Source organism: Pseudorca crassidens, chromosome 7, assembly GCF_039906515.1.
Source record: "Pseudorca crassidens isolate mPseCra1 chromosome 7, mPseCra1.hap1, whole genome shotgun sequence".
Taxonomy (NCBI): Eukaryota; Metazoa; Chordata; class Mammalia; order Artiodactyla; family Delphinidae; genus Pseudorca; species Pseudorca crassidens.
Window position 1 is genome coordinate 12,239,015 of NC_090302.1, and position 19,137 is coordinate 12,258,151.

The 19,137-nt window shown below is 35.9% G+C and overlaps 1 protein-coding gene and 1 pseudogene across 5 annotated transcripts in view; one reads left to right on the forward strand and one right to left on the reverse strand.

The window, feature by feature from the left end:
• Window positions 1-19,137, reverse strand: part of RABGAP1 (RAB GTPase activating protein 1) — a 161,314-nt gene that overhangs the window by 39,030 nt on the left and 103,147 nt on the right. The window lies entirely within an intron of this gene.
• Window positions 713-5,960, forward strand: LOC137228256 (COP9 signalosome complex subunit 2 pseudogene; annotated as a pseudogene).

Here is a 19,137-nt window from a genome sequence, read left to right on the forward strand (position 1 = left end):
TGCCGCGGTCTGGGAAGATCCCACATGCCGCGGAGCAGCTGGGCCTGTGAGCCACGGCCGCTGAGCCTGCGCCTCCGAGCCTGTGCTCCGCAACGGGAGAGGCCGCAACAGTGAGAGGCCCGCATACCGCAAAAAGAGAAAAAGAAAAAAAAAATAGATTGCCCCCAGGAAAACACTCAACCTAACCTCAAAAGAAGGAGGCAAAGTGCTTCCGTTAGAATAACTGGGTACAAAAATTGCTGCTTTAATTGATCCTTTGGCACAAAACTCATGTGCCAGGTTCTCAAAGGGAAAAGAGAAATCCCTTGATTGGGGTTTGTCCTAGGGACAAATGGCATAAAAATTCACATAGTGGTCTACTCAATAGGAAACTAGACTATTAAATGCCAAGGAATTCAAACAGGCTATGGGAAAATATTCCTTGCTTTTACCAATGGAGAAAAACTGTTTCCTCTTCTACAATGAGTTACTAAAACTGAACAAATGTCAATAATGTCATAAAATATGTCAAGCATCCAGCTATTTCTAATAGTTTCCCCTTGTTAAATTTTATTTGCTCACTTGGTAAATAACTAGAACACAAAAACATGACCTTCTGTTTTAACAATGCATTGTCTTCATAGCTAAGACAATAGACTTGATTCTCCTTGGTGAGACTACATCATATTCAGCACACCATCCAAGAGCCTGATACTCCTGTTTCAAGTGAAAAATGAGTGACATTCTTTCTTGCCGGGTAATTTCTCTAGCCTTTCAGGTAATCAGGTTCCCAGGGCCATAAATATTTTACAGTTGTGGGATCTGAACTAACTTTACATTTAAAAAGATTTTTTTTACTGAATGAATTTGACATGTAACATTGTGTAAATTTAAAGTGTACAGCATGTTACTTTTGATACATGTATACCATATTGGAATATGACTGCTATAGCAATATCACATTACACAATTATAGTACATTACTGTCTATATTTATAATACTGTGCATTAGATCTCTGGCTTATTTACTACTCATTACAAGTCTGTACCCTTAAACACTAGTCTTACCGCCTCAAACTCCATCTCTGGTGAACCATCTTTAAAGCCTATCTTTCTTAACCTGTAAACTATTTAAACCTTCAAAGACATTGCCAAAGTGCTTTCCAAAGAGATTGTCAGACTACTAGTTTTTAAATGCACCACTAACAGCAGTTAAGGCAGCTCAGGAACTGTGGTGATTCCTGACAGGACAAAATCCAAGGTGAGACCTAAGACTACAACAGCTATTTGTCTGGCGGCAGCTTCCAGGCTGTAGCACATGGAGAAGGAACTGAAACAGAGCTGGGGATGGGGAGTGCCTCCCTGAGCTGAGAAAAAAGAGAGCAGAATTCAGGGAGGGCAAGGTAGCTAGAATTTATAGCTCAGAGTACTGGAGAGGCAAAGCTGAACAGAAAGAGAGCTGCAGAGCTATGTAGAGGGGTCCCTATGAGTCACAGAATCAGAAAAGAAAAAATGATAAACTGGACTCCATCAAATTAAAAAATTTTAATATTCAAAAACCACTGTTAAAAACATGAAAATGTAAGCCACGACCATGAATTTATAGGATAAATTACCTATAAAATCTATCTGATAATGGAGTTGAATCCAGATATATAACTCTCAAAATAAGACAAACAACTGATTTTAAAAGGGGGGAAATGGTGGTAAAATACTGAATAGATGCTTCATAAAATAAGACATATAGATGGCAAATAAGCACATAAAAAAATTTCAACATCATTAGTTATCAGCAAAACATAAATTAAAACCACAATGAGATTCCTTTACAAGCCCACTAAATGTTAAAATTAAAAGGACCCAATATACCAAGGACTGGCAAAGGGTGAGAAACAGCTGGAACTCTCATACATTGTTGGTGGGAATGTAAAATGGTACAAATACTTTAGAAACAGTTTGGAAGTTTCTTATATATAAAGTTAGACGTACACTTCCCATACAATTCAGTGATTCCACTACTATGTATTTATCCAAGAGAAATGAAAATACAAATATATGCAAATACTTGAACTCAAATGTCCATAGCAGCTTCATTCCTAATAGCCCATACTGGAAACAATGCAGATGTGCTCCAATGGGTAAATGGATAAATAAACTGTGGTATGTGCATACAGTGATGGAATACTACTCAGCAATAAAAAGGGAAAAAACCTACTGATACACACCATAAGATATACCTCAAAAGCATTAGACTATGTGAAAGAAGACAGACACAAGAGACTATTTTCTATAATTCCATGTACATGAAATTCTAGAAAAGCAAAATCATAAGTTATATAAAGCAGATCAGTGTTTGGACGAGGCTGCAGCTAAAGGGAGAAGACTGATTTTTTTTAATTTTTTTTTTAAAGCGTTACGCGGGCCTCTCACTGCTGTGGCCTCTCCCGTTGCGGAGCACAGGCTCCGGACGCATAGGCTCAGCGGCCATGGCTCACGGGCCTAGCTGCTCCGCGGCATGTGGGATCCTCCCGGACTGGGGCACGAACCCGTGTCCCCTGCATCGGCAGGCGGACTCTCAACCACTGCACCACCAGGGAAGCCCAAGAGAAGACTGATTTTTAAGAGGTATTAGAGAACTTTCTGAAGTGATGGAATTATTATCCACCATATCTGTGGTGGTAATTAAAACATATTGAGTTGTTCACTTAAAACTGGTGAATTTTACTGTATATAAATTACATCTAAATAAAGGTGATTTTAAAATGGAAAAACAAACAAAAGGGGATACTCATACAATTGAAAAAGAGACCCAGGATGATGCAGGTCCTTTAGATTAAGAATTCCCAGTACTAATTTAGCTATATGTACCTAAATGATGGGAACGATGTCAATCCATCTTTACCTTAAGGCCTTAGAACCAGGGGCGTAGCTTAGAGTCAGACATATCTGGGTTTGAAAGCTGGCTCATCTCTTACTTGGCTAAAAAACTTTAGGTGAGCTTCTTATCTTCTCTGGCTAATAGCATCTACCTTATAAAGTTGTAGTGAGGGTTACAATTAAATGTGTCTATAAATTATAAACATGTAAAGAGATTCCAGTATTATCTGACATGTACATAAAACACTTGATAAAAGTGAAAGTGAGCAAAGTCTCCAGCATGGCTGACAGCTGGGGCTGTCCTCTGAACACACACACTCACACATAAGCGCACACCCATGCACATAAATGCACATGTGCGTGCACGCACACACACACACACATGCGCGCTGACATACAGAACACTCAACCATATGGTTCCTAGAATATGTATTATTTTTATTTTTGTATATCTTATCTTCCTATAAAGCTATTCATGTAGGGGCAGAAATTGTACTTTAGTTTTGTAACTTCCACAGAGCCTAGCACAATGCATGACACATACTCAGTGCTTGGTAAATATATCGAATAAAAGTCCAAAAGCTTCCTTAAGATTGAGTGATGGCAATGCTCATGTGGTCAACAGCTCTCCCTAAACTAGAATCTCTAATGCTAATGTTTATTAATTCAAGACTCATGTGAAAGAGGCACTAAACTAAATCAGAAAAGAACCTTATTAATAATTTAAAAGACATTCCAACTAAATACCTGAAAAAACCAAGACTGCTATAATGATTGACTCATTAGTGACTTCCAAATTGTGTCATATGCAGGCAAGAGAAAATAACTGTCATGAGAAATAGAACAAAGGGGCTTCCCTGGTGGTGCAGTGGCTGGGAGTCTGCCTGCCAATGCAGGGGACACGGGTTCGTGCGCCGGTTCGGGAGGATCCCACATGCCGCAAAGCGGCTGGGCCCGTGAGCCATGGCGGCTGAGCCTGCGCGTACAGAGCCTGTGCTCCGCAACGGCAGAGACCACAACAGTGAGAGGCCCCCGTACCGCCAAAAAAAAAAAAAAAAAAGAAAAGAAATAGAACAAAGACTTTGAGTCTAGCTCTAAATGCAAAATAAATCAAATCATCCTGCAATTATCAAGAGAAATGACAAGGAAAAGGAGTCTGTATCAAAAACATATGCTATATTATTGTGGGTTAACAATTTTTATTCAGCCTAGGATATGTGAATTCTCTTGAACTCAGTTTTTTTAATTTATTTATTTTTGGCCGTGCCACACGACTTGCGGGATCTTAGTTCCCCAACCAGGGATCGAACCTGGGCCCTGTAGTGAAAGTGCCGAGTCCTCCTAACCTCTGGACCACCAGGGAATTCTCTTGAACTCAGTTTTAATTTTAACCAACACATAGAATGTAAAATAGCAACACAAAGAGAAAACCACAGGCATACTGGGAATTAAGAAATCTTTATTTGAAATAAATCTGTTTCATGAACAGCTCAAACAACAACCGACCATAAATAGTCCCAGCTTCAACTGTGAAACTGCAACATGACAAAAACTTATTGCACCCCTAGAATCATTAAGAGGAAAAATAATAAACTGAACTTAACTAAAATTAAAATTTTTCTGCTTATAAAATATGCCATTAAGAAAAGAAATAGGCAAGCGTTACATATATCTCAAAAGGAACTGTATCTAGAATATATACAGAACTTAAAGAAAGAGACAATTACTAAAATGGACAAAAATTGAGCACTTTATAAAAGAAAATATACAAATGGCAAATAAGCAAATGAAAAGGTAGTTACCAGGACAATGCCAATTAAAACCACAATGAGCTAGCCAGCCAAAGTGTCTACCAAGGAGAATGATTTCTTGTGCAATGATAGGAGGGCTACCACCTGGAACATTCTGCAGAGAGTAATTCAATCAATGGAGATTTGGAAAATCAGAATGATAATTTCAAAGCACTGAAGGAAGATGACCCAAAGCAGCATTAAGTAATTTCTGAAAAGTTCTAGAACTTGAAAACAAAAAGGAGAAAGGGGACTTAAAGCACTAAAACAATGATTAAAATAAATTTCACATTGACAAAACTTTCCAGAAAAGATGAATGGACATTTTATTGATCTATATTTGTAGTTCAGCCATAAGAAATTATTCTGAAAAAGCTGTTAATTCTGTTCTTGAATTATATATCCACTGGAATATTTCCAAAAGAGAATTCAGATTTTTTTAAATGTCAGATGAATACACTCTAGGAATTTTATGAAACAACAATTAAAGTTCTGAAACATGCTAAGAATGATAGATTCTGGCTTAGGACAAGCATGAAGGTTAGAAAATTATATGAAGAATTGAGAGGAATATGGAAAGCTTCAAAATATTTTATGCCAGTTTTATCAGTCATATTAGACTGATGATAAAGATAACTTGAAAAAGGATATAAAATTATGAGATATATGACTTGGACATTCAAATGCACATAGAATGGGAATATAACAAAAAACTGAAAAAACTCTGTAACTGGTTAGTTCTCATCCATCTGCCATCCCTCAACCATTTGATCATGGGAGTCATCAGATAAGTAAGGGGGAAAATGCCCTTGAGATTAGGTGATTTTGAAAATTCACATGCTGAATTTTTGAAGCCTTCAAGAATGATAATAAATCGAGGAGTTCCATGTGAACCACTTGCTTAAAATATTTGGTCTTAGGAAATATGCTGAAGAACTTGGGAATAAATCCATTTGACTTGCCAGAGGCCAAGCTGTACAAAAATGATCCAAAAATTCTAACAATGATGAATTCAGTAAGTTCCTATCAGAATAATGACATCGTTAAATTTGAAAAGATTCTGAAAACAAATCACAGTAACGTTATGGATGATTCCTTCCTAAGAGAACACAGCAAAGAGCTTTTGTAAAATATCGACACCCACGTGCTGATAAAATTAAGATTTATACCACAATACATAGTCCTCTTATTTCTAAGGAGTTAAACATAAATGTAGCTGACATAGGGAACTTGCTAGCACAAGGCATATTGGCTGACACTATTCATGGCCAAATTGATTAAGTCAACCAAATACATCCTTTCACCAGACTATAATTAGTAAAATGGCTTAACAGAGAACAAGCTTTTACAAATGTACTTGAGGCAATCATGCAGAGACATAAACCTTAAAAGAACAGGGAATGGCAAAACGACTGTAAGGTGATAGGTCCTGAAAACTACTGAAGTGATGGCAGACGTAGTTCTTTTTTAATCAACTGGCTTTATGTTTTGGTTGCTTCATGTATCGTAAGAAAAACAGCTTTAATCTCCAGAAAAAAACAAAACTGCCATATGATCATGCAGTATTAACATTTTGCAAACTTTTTCTGTTAAGAGCCAGATGGCAGATACTTACTCAATTCTCCCTTTGTAGAGAAAAAGTAGCCATAGACAATATGTAAATAAACAAGCATTTCTGCATTCTAATAAAACTTTATTTTCAAAACAAGAAGCATGCTGGATTTGCTGCAGTTTGCCAAGCCCTTCTCTAAATATACAACACAATAATTTGTCACCAGCAACATGACCAGAGAGAAGATTTTTGTAATGATTTTGAATATACTGACATGTTACTACTGATTAACTTTTTATGTTTTACTTGCAGAAATTCTGTCACAAACAAGCAGCAACAACTTGAAATGTAATTTACCTTTGAACACTTTTTTTCATGTAATAATGAATCTTAAAAATGTTTGCTGCATTTTACAAAAGTCAATTCTTCAAAGTCTGTATATTTCTGTATCTGCAACGTAGTAAAGATTTAAATGAAACCCTGTAATTGTAGTGCCATATTGTCCCTCATAGTTCAAGCAGCAATACAAACAGTATACACAATTCAGAAACTAAACATACACATTGAAACATATTAGACTGGCTAAAATGAAAAGACAATACTAAATGTTGGTGAGGATATGAAACAACTGGAACTCTTAACTGTTGCTAATGGAGATATAAAATGATACATCCACTTTAGTGAATTACATGACTGTTTCCTGTAAAGTTAAATAGGCATTTACAGAGACCCAGCAATTTCACTCCTAAGTATCACACAGGAGAAAGAAAAACGTGTCCAAAAGAAAACCAAAAATGTACAAAAATGTTAATAACCTTATTTGTAATGGCCAAAAACTAGAAACCCCAAATGTCCATTCATAAAAAAAGAGATAAACAAATTACCATCCATATAATGGAATACATACATACATTGTTGGAAATAATTTCATTAAATACCATACTCTAAAATAATAGCACTTTAAAAATTTATTCACTAAACAAATACTAAGAATTAATACCTCACACTAAAATCCAAATCTTTTTTATTTCCCCTTCCCATACTCCTGTCAAATGGGACTAGTCACTGTTCCCCAAACATAATCCCAAATTAATGATATACCTTATTGCATCTTAAAAGGAAAAATCTAACCTTTTATTTTCTTAGTATAATAACAAACCCTTTTTGTTTTCTTATTTTAATAAGACATTTTTGCTTCCTTACAATAATAATACTGGGGAAAATGAGAAAAAAAGATAATTTCACTGTAGCTAATGTTTGATAAGCATATATCTAACTTTCTATATAATTATTTTTATAAAATGAGCTTACATTGTTTTGAAAATTAATTTTACTAACTTACTAGTTTTACTAACTGTAAAATGTTGTGAGCCTTTTTTCCTGTTATCTGACAGTTATCCTACCCTAGCATTTTTAATGCACAGTAACCTGTCACATGTCTATACCATAACTTACTAGGCCAAATCTCTGACTTTGGAAGATTCAGGCTGTTCTACTCCTTTTGCTATAAACAAGGCTGTAAAGTAGAGCCATGATTCTTAAGGGGTAAGAGATTATTTCCACAATCACTCCTTTCCCCCAAAGGCCCAGTGTAACTCTTGTGTTTGGATTTTGACTTACAATGCCAATTTGTCCTCCAGAAAAGTTGTACCAATTTATATACCACACTGGTAGCACCCTCACAGCAGCTGCCCTGCTGTTTTGGAATAGTCACTTACGTACTTGTCCCGGCCTCCTTCTAGTCTGTATATAACTAAGAATTGTACCTAAAGTTGCAAAGAACTACACATAAAGTTTACTGACTCCATCCCATTCTAATTCCAATGCATTGTTTGCTGAACCCACATGCTGACAGATGTAAAAAAAAACAAAAAACAAAAAAAACAGCACTATCATGCATATATTTCCTTGTCCTGCCAGTTGCCATGGCCTAGAAGCAATAACACCCAGTAGCAATGAGCACACCTAGTGCCAGGATCTTGGTTTCTAATACCATTTACTAATAAAAGGAACCAGGCTCCTTATGGAAATGGCTGATTCTAGTGCTGGGGCAGGAAATATACAAGATGATCCTGGAACACCTAGAATTGCCAAAGAGTAAGGAAGAACTTCCCCCCTGACTCACACCACAAAGAAAACAAACCCACAACAATGGGAACATGTCAAAGGGAAACATGAGCCAGAGTTCCCAGTAGCCAAAGCTGGAACAATGTAAGCAACAAAATTAATGAAGTATTACTGGATTATAATCTAAAGTATAAAATAAATATCCATGAATCTATACTTATATAAACAACCAAATAAGTAAATAAATGGGGGGAAAAGAGACAAATCTCCCATGAAGAAGAATTCCAAATAATTTATGAAAACACCCTGCCCTGGCACTTCCCTACTGGTCCAGTGGTTAAGACTCTGTGCTTCTACCACAGGGGGCCACAGGTTCGACCCCTGGCCGAGGAACTAAGATCCTGCATGCCATGCGGCACAGCCAGAAAAGAAACACACACAAAAAAACCACCCTGCCCTTATGGAGGGAGCCCACTCCTGTGTGCGCTGTGCACAGTGTCTTCCTTCTGAAGAGTACAGTATGGTAAGGGGAAAAAAAGAGTAACGACAATGGAGAAATCTGACAAACATGACCATAGCCAGATGATCAACGTCCACACTAATAGTGACAAGTCATGTTGATGGTACATACCCTTGATATGAGGTAATGAAAATGGGAGTTTACCTTTGTGTTATTTTTCCCCTAAACTCATAAACTTATGAGAAAAACATCACACAAATTCCAAATGAGGGACATTCTATAAAATACCTGACCAGTATTCCTTAAAGCTGCCAAAGTCATCAAAAACAAAGAAAGTCTAAGAAACTGAAACACAGTCAAAAGGAGCCTAAGGAGACAGAAGGACTAAATATAACGAAGTATCCTGGATGGGATCTGGAAGAGAAAAAGGACATTAAGAATAAACAAAGGATATCTAAATAAAACATGGACTTCAGTTGATAATAATACATCAGTATTGGCTCACTAATTGAAACAAACATATCCTACTAAGATTTGCACTTATTAGGCACTCAATAAAATGGTGGACTAAATTTGTGGAATAAAACTGGTGAATGCTGTGGGTACAAGCTCAACAGTAATAAAAAGGAGGCTCTGTTGATGTAACTGATTTCTAGATGATTTCTTTCTTGTCCCCAATTCTTATGCTCTTTTTAGTGTATGTAAGAAAGCAATAGTGACGTTTTGTTACTTTCTTAAATTGTAAGGCTTGTCTAAAATAATCTGTGCAAAGAAAAATCTAAGGAAATAACATTTGTGCTGTTTCCTTCTCCCATCTTGGTTTTGAAAGTCGTCCATTAGGTCAAATCACAGTGGTACCACATTCTGTAATTTTTCTGGATGACTATTTTTATACCTTACTGTGAGAATTGGCTCTCTGAGTAACTTCTCAGGATTAACAAGGTACTGGGAACTGACGGAAACCCTCTGAATACACACCCTTTGTAAACTCAAGTTGAAAAATAGAAAGCTAAGAATGGCAGGAAGAAAAAGAAAGTACCCAAACAAAGAAAATGCAGTGGAAGGTTGCCATGAGAAATAACCAGCATAGAGAAGATTATTTCCAAAGTAGCTTGTTGCCTAAAGAAAAAGATCTTCTTAAGACTATCCAAAATGTTATAAATGCTTTGTTAAAAGCCATCATCTAATACTTATGAAAACAAAACAAATACCACCAAAATTCCACTCAAATCCATCATGCTATATCCTCTCTTTACAATATGTTTCACAGAAATAAAGTAATTTTTTGGTTACATTTTGCTCTTTAAAAGCCAGCTACAGATTGTCAGAAGTGATTTTAAAGACTCGGTTTTTTAAATTCCCTAAGAAAAAAACTCAAAAGAAGGAAAATGAAATTGAAGGAATACTATACTATAAAATTAATAAATAAGGACTAAAAACCTTCTGGAGGTAAAATCATTTTTCTTAATTAAACGTAACTCCTGTCATTTGTAATTTAACTTCATGTGTTTTGGAAGTAGCAGAATTGCTTAAGTGCAAAGGTTAAGAATAAGACTTCTAAGCCTATGAAAACAGATGTTCTTGTGTTTGGGCAAGATCAAAATGGGCCTACAAAAACCTGCAAAATCTGGAAATTTCATTTCAATGGGTCATGTTAAATCTAATAGCATTTCTATTAGCACCATTTTAACAGAGTCAAAAAAGGTGATTAAGAAAAACAGTTAACAATTATTTTAGTTAACAATTATTTTGTCGCTTAAAAAATAGCTCTGTCTTTTAAAATCAAATACTGTAGCCATCTTAAGGAATGCCTCACAGGAATTCTGACAAAATAAAAAGAAGGTATGTAAGGTATTCTTAGCCTGAGATTTAATAAACAGATTTAAGGTTTACCATAAATTCTCTGACACTGACTGCAAAGTTTTGTGTGTTATTTTTCTAAGAAGAACATTCTTAGATTTTAACAGATTCACTAGAATGTGAAGCTTCATAAGGGCAGAGATTTCTGTTTTGTTCACATGCATCTCCAGCACCTAGAAGAGTACCTGACAAATGGTAGGAACTCAATAAATATTTTCTGAATAAATGAATTCTCAGGGGATGTATGATACATATAAGGTTCAGAGCCACTTACTTCCTATTGACAAACTCACCTTTACAGACTTAAAAATAATTATTTAAGCCATAATAACTAGAGCAAACAAGGATCTGTACTCATTGTTCTAAGCACCTTATATATGGATATATCATATAGCTCTACCTGTGTTAACAACAACCCCCTGAGGTGGGCTCTATTATGTCCCCCATTTGGCAAAAGAGGAAAGAAGTTAAATCACCTGGCAAGCAAAGTGAGGAGCTGGGACTGGAACCCAACTGGTTCAGCTTTCTAGTTCACGTTCTTAACCCAAATAAACATACTATAAAAGTGAAGAAATTCTCTTATCAGTAGTGAATGGCATTTATAATTCCTAATATATGAAAAAATGCTTTTGTCTTCTAGACTCTTACAAATAAAATCAACATGATACAGACTTTGAAAATGTGCTTCCTCCTTTTACTCATATGAAGGCTATTCAGTGTTTATGAAAAAGCAGAAATCGCTAAAGCTCTAATTACACAGAGAAATATATGATACTCTTAAACATTAAAACAAAGTGAAAAAAGTCTCAACATGTGGCCCTTTTGTAAATTATTCAAAGAAAAGGCATTTTCCCTAACTGCTAGGTGGCCTCCAACATGTATCTTATTTCAGGTTTTAAAATAAAATATGTAATATTTTAAATTATTATGGTTTTATTCTTTGATTAGGGTTGACCACTTGATAGATGTATTGTTAGACTACAATATCCTGGCCTCTCAAAGAACCGCCTTCATGAAACTGTGCTACTGGCATGTTTTGAGACACTATTTAAAAAAAATTGCCATAGAAATCTTGTATCTCGTGGTGGTGAGGACACCTCCTACCACATTACTCAGTGTCCTTATCAGAAATTCTGTTTCTTCTAAAGAAATATGGCTATTTTTTCCCCCCTGGACAATGATTAAATGTCCATTTTTGTTTTGGCCTCCAGAACCCTCACAACCAAATTTGCAGCCCAATCTTAAACAATACAGGAGGTCATGGCCTGTATATCTGTGTATTATCTTCCTGTTCTATCTCTATTTTCCAAATCTCTTTCTTATTTACATTTTCCTACTTTTCTGAATTGTAAATATTCTAATAAGGTACCTCAATACCTTAGTAATGAAGTACAGTGTATTTGTATAAAACAAATTAAAGCCCTTCAATAGCATTTCATAGTTCAATCAACAAGAATTCTAGAAATAAGTATCTGATTGATGGGCTCATTTAACACTGACAGCGCAAAAACATTTTTACCTTAAATTCAGATTTCAAGAACATAAAAATGTATAGTCATGCAAACATAATTTTACTTGTCCCTATGTAACTAGCACCACTGATCTTCAAATCAGTTTTCTTTCAACTTGCAGTGCTGTTATTCTATACCAATGCAATAGCAGGAATTTTAGTATAAACTGGATTTGTGGGTAGATATTACTTTGTAAATTTATCCTGGTGATTTGCTCTTATAGACAAAAATCGTAATTCTAGTAAAACTGCCATTGAATAACATTTAATAAAAGATTTTAAAAGCTCGACCAATGGGAGACAAGAAACTAATCTTTAATATTTAAATAAATGAAACACTGTATTCAGCAATTACTACTGTATTCAGTAATTAATGTTTTAAAATTTCCATTCCAAACACATCAAACACAGAACAAACTGTAACTAAATTTCCATAAACATGGAAGTAACTGAAGGCACTGCAGAATCTGGCTACAACTATGTGAAGACTGGAGCTGGACTTCTGACAAAGAATAGAGAAGACGGATTTTAGGTGCTCTACCGAGGTCACACGATGTAATAGAACACAATGTGATAGTTAGAACACTGACTCTAGGGTCAGGCAGTTCTGTGTCTGAAAACTGCCTCCCCTACTTCTAATTGTATGACCTTGGATAAGTCACTTAACTGGTGTGAGCCTTAATATCCCTGGTCTGAGCCTTAATATCCCTATCTGTAAAATTTATGCAATGGTCACTGCCCTGAAGAGTTTATGAGAAGCAAATTAAATACTGCATGGAAGGCAGGTAGCATAAGGCCTTGCCATCAGTGACAGCTCTTTCCCATCAGACTTGAGATTTATGATGTTGGCCTATTTCCAACCTTGGGAGAGAAGCCAAAGGGCAAAATGTGTACTTGGCAGATTTTCCCATATTTGAAACTTAGTGAACTACTGTGAGGGATCTGCAATTTTAGAGAGTATCCAATTCAGAAATCCATTGTATCAATTTATTTTAACCAAATAAAACTATAAAGATAAATCAGGTAGCAGAAAAGCTGACACAAAATATAAATGGTACAATGATTGTTTTTTAAAACCTATGAACTGTGCTAACCAAAACATTCTAGGAGCTCAGAATGAAATATCTTTGCTGATTATCTTAAAAAAAAAATCATTTCTCAGAGGCAAAAATCCATTTGGGTTTCTCTATTATCACTGACTCATTTAGTAAAGACCTCTGCTATTTCAAGACAATCAATCAACTATACCAACACCCAATGCTACTAATCCTTCTTTACTCTTTTTTCCCTTCCAGTAAGAAAACAACTTGCCCCAAACATGCACAACAAAAAGACAACTATATTCTATAATCAATGAACTGCCAAAGAATCTTTTATTGCAGAAAGCAGACTCCAAAAGCAGCCTCCAGAAACGTTTGCCAAATAAGCGCCGCTAACTTTAAAACATTTAGCATGGTTATCAGCTGAACAGTTATATACTTATTATGTTGAGTCTATATACACAATGTAATAGAAAATTAAATGGCTTCTTCAGAAAACACAGCTTTTTAATAAAATAAGGTACGGCTATCACATTGTTTCAATCCAAATATGGCATTATAGTGCCATTCTAAAAATAAATCGAAGTCCCATGTGATATGCAGCCTTTTAGCTATGTTCATTTCCTTTTAGGGCTCAAGTTTCCCACAGGAAAATTATTCAATGTTTGGCAAAACTGTCCCAAATCATGTATAGATAAGGCACAACTGCTAACTACACCGTCAATCTTTTTCTGCTTTGCTATTGTTGATTCTCATTCACAGTACTCCATCATGGAGAGGTCCAAGAAGCAGGAAGTACTCAAGAATTTTTATCTGACCAAAGTGAAACAAAAAATGTCATTTTGAGTAAAAAGGTGTTGAGAAGGTAATTTATGAGTCATCTAAATTAGAAGACCCAAAATTATTACATACAAAGTCATATTCCAAATATGTTTCTGATAACTGTGATGAATTCCAAATACTTATTTCAATTGTATTATTTACATTACTGAGCAAAACTACATATCAAATACCCTTATAAAATCTTCTCAAAATCACCCACTCTCATAATACAACACACACACACACACACACACACACACACAAAATCAAGACCCATTCCCCAAGCGATATTTTTTTTTAATCTTTTTTTTTTTTTTTTTTTTTTGCGGTACTCTGGCCTCTCACTGTTGTGGCCTCTCCCGTTGCAGAGCACAGGCTCCGGACGCGCAGGCTCAGCAGCCATGGTTCACGGGCCCAGCCGCTCCGTGGCATGTGGGATCTTCCCGGACCGGGGCACGAACCCGTATCCCCTGCATCGGCAGGCGGACTCCCAACCACTGCGCCACCAGGGAAGCCCCCCAAGCTATATTTTTATATAACCAAATCAATCAAATTATGATTTCTAAGAAAATGTTTATGAATGTTTCAGAATGCTTAGCAAATATTCAGTTTTTCTTTAAAAAGCTAGTTTCTTCTGAAAATAACAAGTCTTAAGTCAAAGGTTTAAGTATGCCTGTTAAGTAGCAAAAATACAAAGCAGCTGTAAAATGACTAGTTATATTGAAATGACTTTAAGCTCTATAGTTCTCTTTTATATAGTTAACAAAATAATCTATATGAGAAGCTGTGTTTGAATGCTATTAGTCACAAACATCTCCATCAGTGAACTGCTGAACTGCATTTAGAATTCTGTAAGAGGTCTGCATTCATAAACATATTCACAGACTATAGGTATATGACCTAGGCTTCAATGTTTATTTTAATTATATCTATTTATATAGCTTTCAGGCAAAAATGATATTTCCTAGAGCCCCAATATATAAGAAAATCATGTTTAAGATTTTAATTTTCCTACCAAAGAGCTAATCTTAAGAAACAATTATCAAGAAACAATTATTTAAAGATTTAAAAGTTATCTTATTCTATCATTAATGTATAAAGCTATATAATTAGTTAGATCTTTCTCTATTAACCTAAAAACTTAACGGCACATAGGTATCATACCAACCAAGGTCTATTAGTATCTATGTGGTAATGGCTTATTAGATAGGTAGTAAGAGCCAACCTGGAATTAAACTCTTTTTATGTTTTTGTATTTAAAATTCCTGGGTAATAGCAACTTTAAAAGGTACTGGATAAGCAATGATCTTCAATTTTATTTAAGCAAAAACTTCACCCTCGGGGCTTCCCTGCGCGTCCGTCTGCCGATGCAGGGGACATGGGTTCGTGCCCCGGTCCGGGAAGATCCCACATGCCGTAGAGCAGCTGGGTCCGTAAGCCATGGCCGCTGGGCCTGCGCGTCCGGAGCCTGTGCTCCACAACGGGAGAGGCCACAACAGTGAGAGGCCCGCGTACCGCAAAAAAAACAAAACAACTTCACCCTCCAATCTCACTAGCAGTACAAATAATATAAATACCAATGAAGGCATTCTAGAACCACGCATTTCATGTATTTTTACTTCCCCTTTCTGAGGTGACTGCCACTGATCAAGAAAACTTTCTAACTAATTAAGATTTTTCAAATCTTAATTTGTTTGGTTGAAAGTACCAATGGAAAGACTATTTATTTTATTTCATCCACATCAAAATCTGAACACTTGTTTCTTTTTTTCTGAACCTGCTGGCAACGCACATTTTCTAAGCACTTGACCAATCAAGTGACTGAAAGGCTGAACAATCCTTTGGACTTATTTTGGTGTCATGATTGAGTCTAAGGGAGGTCTAAGGCCGGGATTCTAGTCCCAGTTCTGCAACTAATTTACTTTGTCACTACTCTGGGTCTCCCTTTCCCCATTTGAGAAAGGAAGAGTCTAGACTGAACTCTAAGGGATCTTCCAGCTCTGTCACTTTAGGATTTTATATTTATGTTATTCACCTACTCAAAAACCTTAAGTCCATCTACAATTCCTAATTAGAGTCAAATCCCTTAGCCTTTTATTCCAGATCAGGTAGCCCCAATTTATCTTTCTGACCTTACTCCATTACACCTCAAATTGAAACCTCTGGTTCATCCATATTGCCCTATTCACAAGGAAGCTAACAGCACCTGCTAACGTGTACTGAATGCTTACTGCAGACCAAGCAACTGTGCTAAGAGCTTTACATGCAATAGCTCATTAATTAAGCCTTACAATACTTGTATGAGATAGTACTATTAGTTAAGGCAACAGAAACTAAGAGGGATAATGAACCTTGTCCTAGGTCTCACAGCTAGTAAGTGTCAGGGCTAGGATTCAAAACTAGGTCTGCCTGCCTCTCAAGCACATACTTTTTATCACTACATATTATATGGATAAAGTATATAAATGGCCCATCTTCACTGAGGCCTTCGAAGCTTAAAACACCCTTTGTCACAGTTTTACTTTTTTCCTAATATAACTCATTTTTAAGGTTCAATTAAAGTGATACCTCTTTACCACTTCAGTCCCAAATTTCCTTTCCATCTCTAACCTATTAAAGCTTACTGTAACCCCCAATGACTAAATATATGTATCTTAATGTCTGAGAATTGTATAGGACTAATAAAGTACATCTAAATATATGTATCTTAGTGTCTGAGAATTATATAGGACTAATCCTCCTGTGGAACATACAATAAAAGCAGGACAAAATACATAAAACATCAGTAACATGATGGAGTAAGCCATCAAGGCAGAACTTTAGGTTTATGATCCCTGAGAGAAAGAGGCTCACCAAGCCCCTCCACGTTCACCCAGGGCCTTTCCTCTGAGGGTATTTACATCAGGCACTGGAAGTTACTGGGAGATTCTGACTCTGTGTGACAAGGAAATAACAGCAACAGTCTTCTACTGAGCTTCTATGATGCCACCATGCACAATTCTATATACTTAAGATGTGACAGTATCACATTTTCACAATAATCGTAACAAGGGGGTAAAATCCCATTTTACAGAGTGGAAAACCAAGGGCCAGAGATTCCAAAATCCATGCTCTTTTCACTATCTTCTTTTTTTATCTCAGAAAAACAGTGATCTAAGAGTATAAAGTAAATACAGTAACAATGTAAAGAGTTTTACATTAATGCAACATGCATCTGATCTTGAATTGACTCCTATAATATCAGAGTCATCTTCGCTTAAAGATTAGTATCCTTCTGAAGTTCTGACAGATTAAATTATCTAATCAACTGTCAGAACTAGGATCTAAATTTTGTTTTATTTCCTGCGCTCGGTAGGCTACACATGTATCTTTAGTACAATGACTGCTAACTATACATGATGTTAACATAATCTAAGTAGGAATGCTTTTAATTCCTACAAATATCATGTCATGAAGGAGAATTTTTTTAAATGAAAAAGGCTTTTAAGTCAGATTCTGCTCCCCAGGGGCCAATGAAGACAGAGACCCTCAAATGGATTTTTTTTTTTTTTTTTTTGGTCTAGCTATAAATAAACAGCTTTGGCAGTGAGGGTTTCCCCCGTCTTTCTGGAAGAATTTTCAAAAATGTATCATGCTATTTAATGCTGTAACTTTTGCTTTCTCCCCAAAATACTGTCTTGCTAATTCAATTCAACAAATGTTTATTGAAAGCTAAGAGGCACAATTTAAAGTTTTACTTTGAAAAGACTCTTTCATATTTTATTCAAAGCCAATACAATCTTTTTGTAACACTCCAATAAAGCATTAAGTGACTACAATCAAGGCAATTTATCATAAAGACATACTTTTTAATTTGCTAAAGGCTTCTCATGTCATAGATTGTTTGATAATTGTAGGTCACTTTATTAGGGTCTTTTGTCTGTTGGCCCTTTGGGTCCCTTTAATCCTGTCCAGCTGAATATTTTATGCCAATCTCATTCAACGGGTGGGAGGAGACAGGACTACAGAAATCTTACTCTACCCAGAGCTCAGCCCACCTCATACACTGCCTTCTAAGGAAATCTAACACACATTTCCTTACCTATGACTACCACACAGTAATCTGCATGCCTCTTGTGATCTCAGAATGCCAGATCTTACATTATAGATACTTGTATACCAGTACACACATACTCATCGTATACATAGATACATACACACATTTGTTTTCATGTATTCCTTCCCATGATGTCAAAGAAGATGCTTTCTAATATCTGCTGTCTTCTCTTGGTAAAAAACAAAATTAAAAAAATCCAGAAAGATTCAAACATACTTATGAGGCATAGTAGTAGTAGACTAGGAATCAAAAAGGTCTTACAGCCTCAAAACTCAGCTTCCACAATTGTCAAAGAGGGATAACATCCCTTTTGCCTGTTTTCCTAGGAGGATGAAATGAGATGATAAATAGGAAATTGCTCTGTACAAGGCCATAGGTAAATACAGTGTGCTATCACGCCCTCATGTTCTACTTCAGTAATATGTTCTAAACCTACACTTCCTGGTTTCCTTCTATCAATGTTAAAATTTATCTGCCTTTATCTGAACGTGGTCTATGCTTTCCATAAAAAATAATACACCTACGCAGTTGTAAAGGTCAAACCATACGAAGCGTACAAAGAAAAACAGCAGACCCCTTATACCTCCCACCCTATTCCCTGCTGCCCAAAGGGCAACAATTTTCATCTTTTTTAGCTGTTTGTGTTTCCTTCCTAGTTCTGAACAAAATGCATAAATTGCTACTTTCTGGCTTTTCTTTTTTTTTTTTTTTTTTTAAGACTTTCTTGTATGGGAGATGATACTGTAGCTCTATTACAGTCCCAACCCCACCTACCCTCCACACATACTTCCCCCTTCCCCTCATCATGACTCTCAACATAATTTTGCTACAATTTTTGGCTAAATCTATATTTCTCATAACTGAATCACAGAGTATATCATGATTAGATTTCCTTCTTTCATCTTCTATTTTTTCTGAAGTTACTAATTGCAAATTTTTTTCTTTCCCTCAGTGTTCTATGTATCTACATTTGTAAGATGGGTAAATATTTTGAGACCTCACATATCTCAAAATGGGTTTTATCCTCACATTTGAATGAAAGTTTGACTGGGCATAAAATTCTAGGTTAAAAATCACTTCTGGG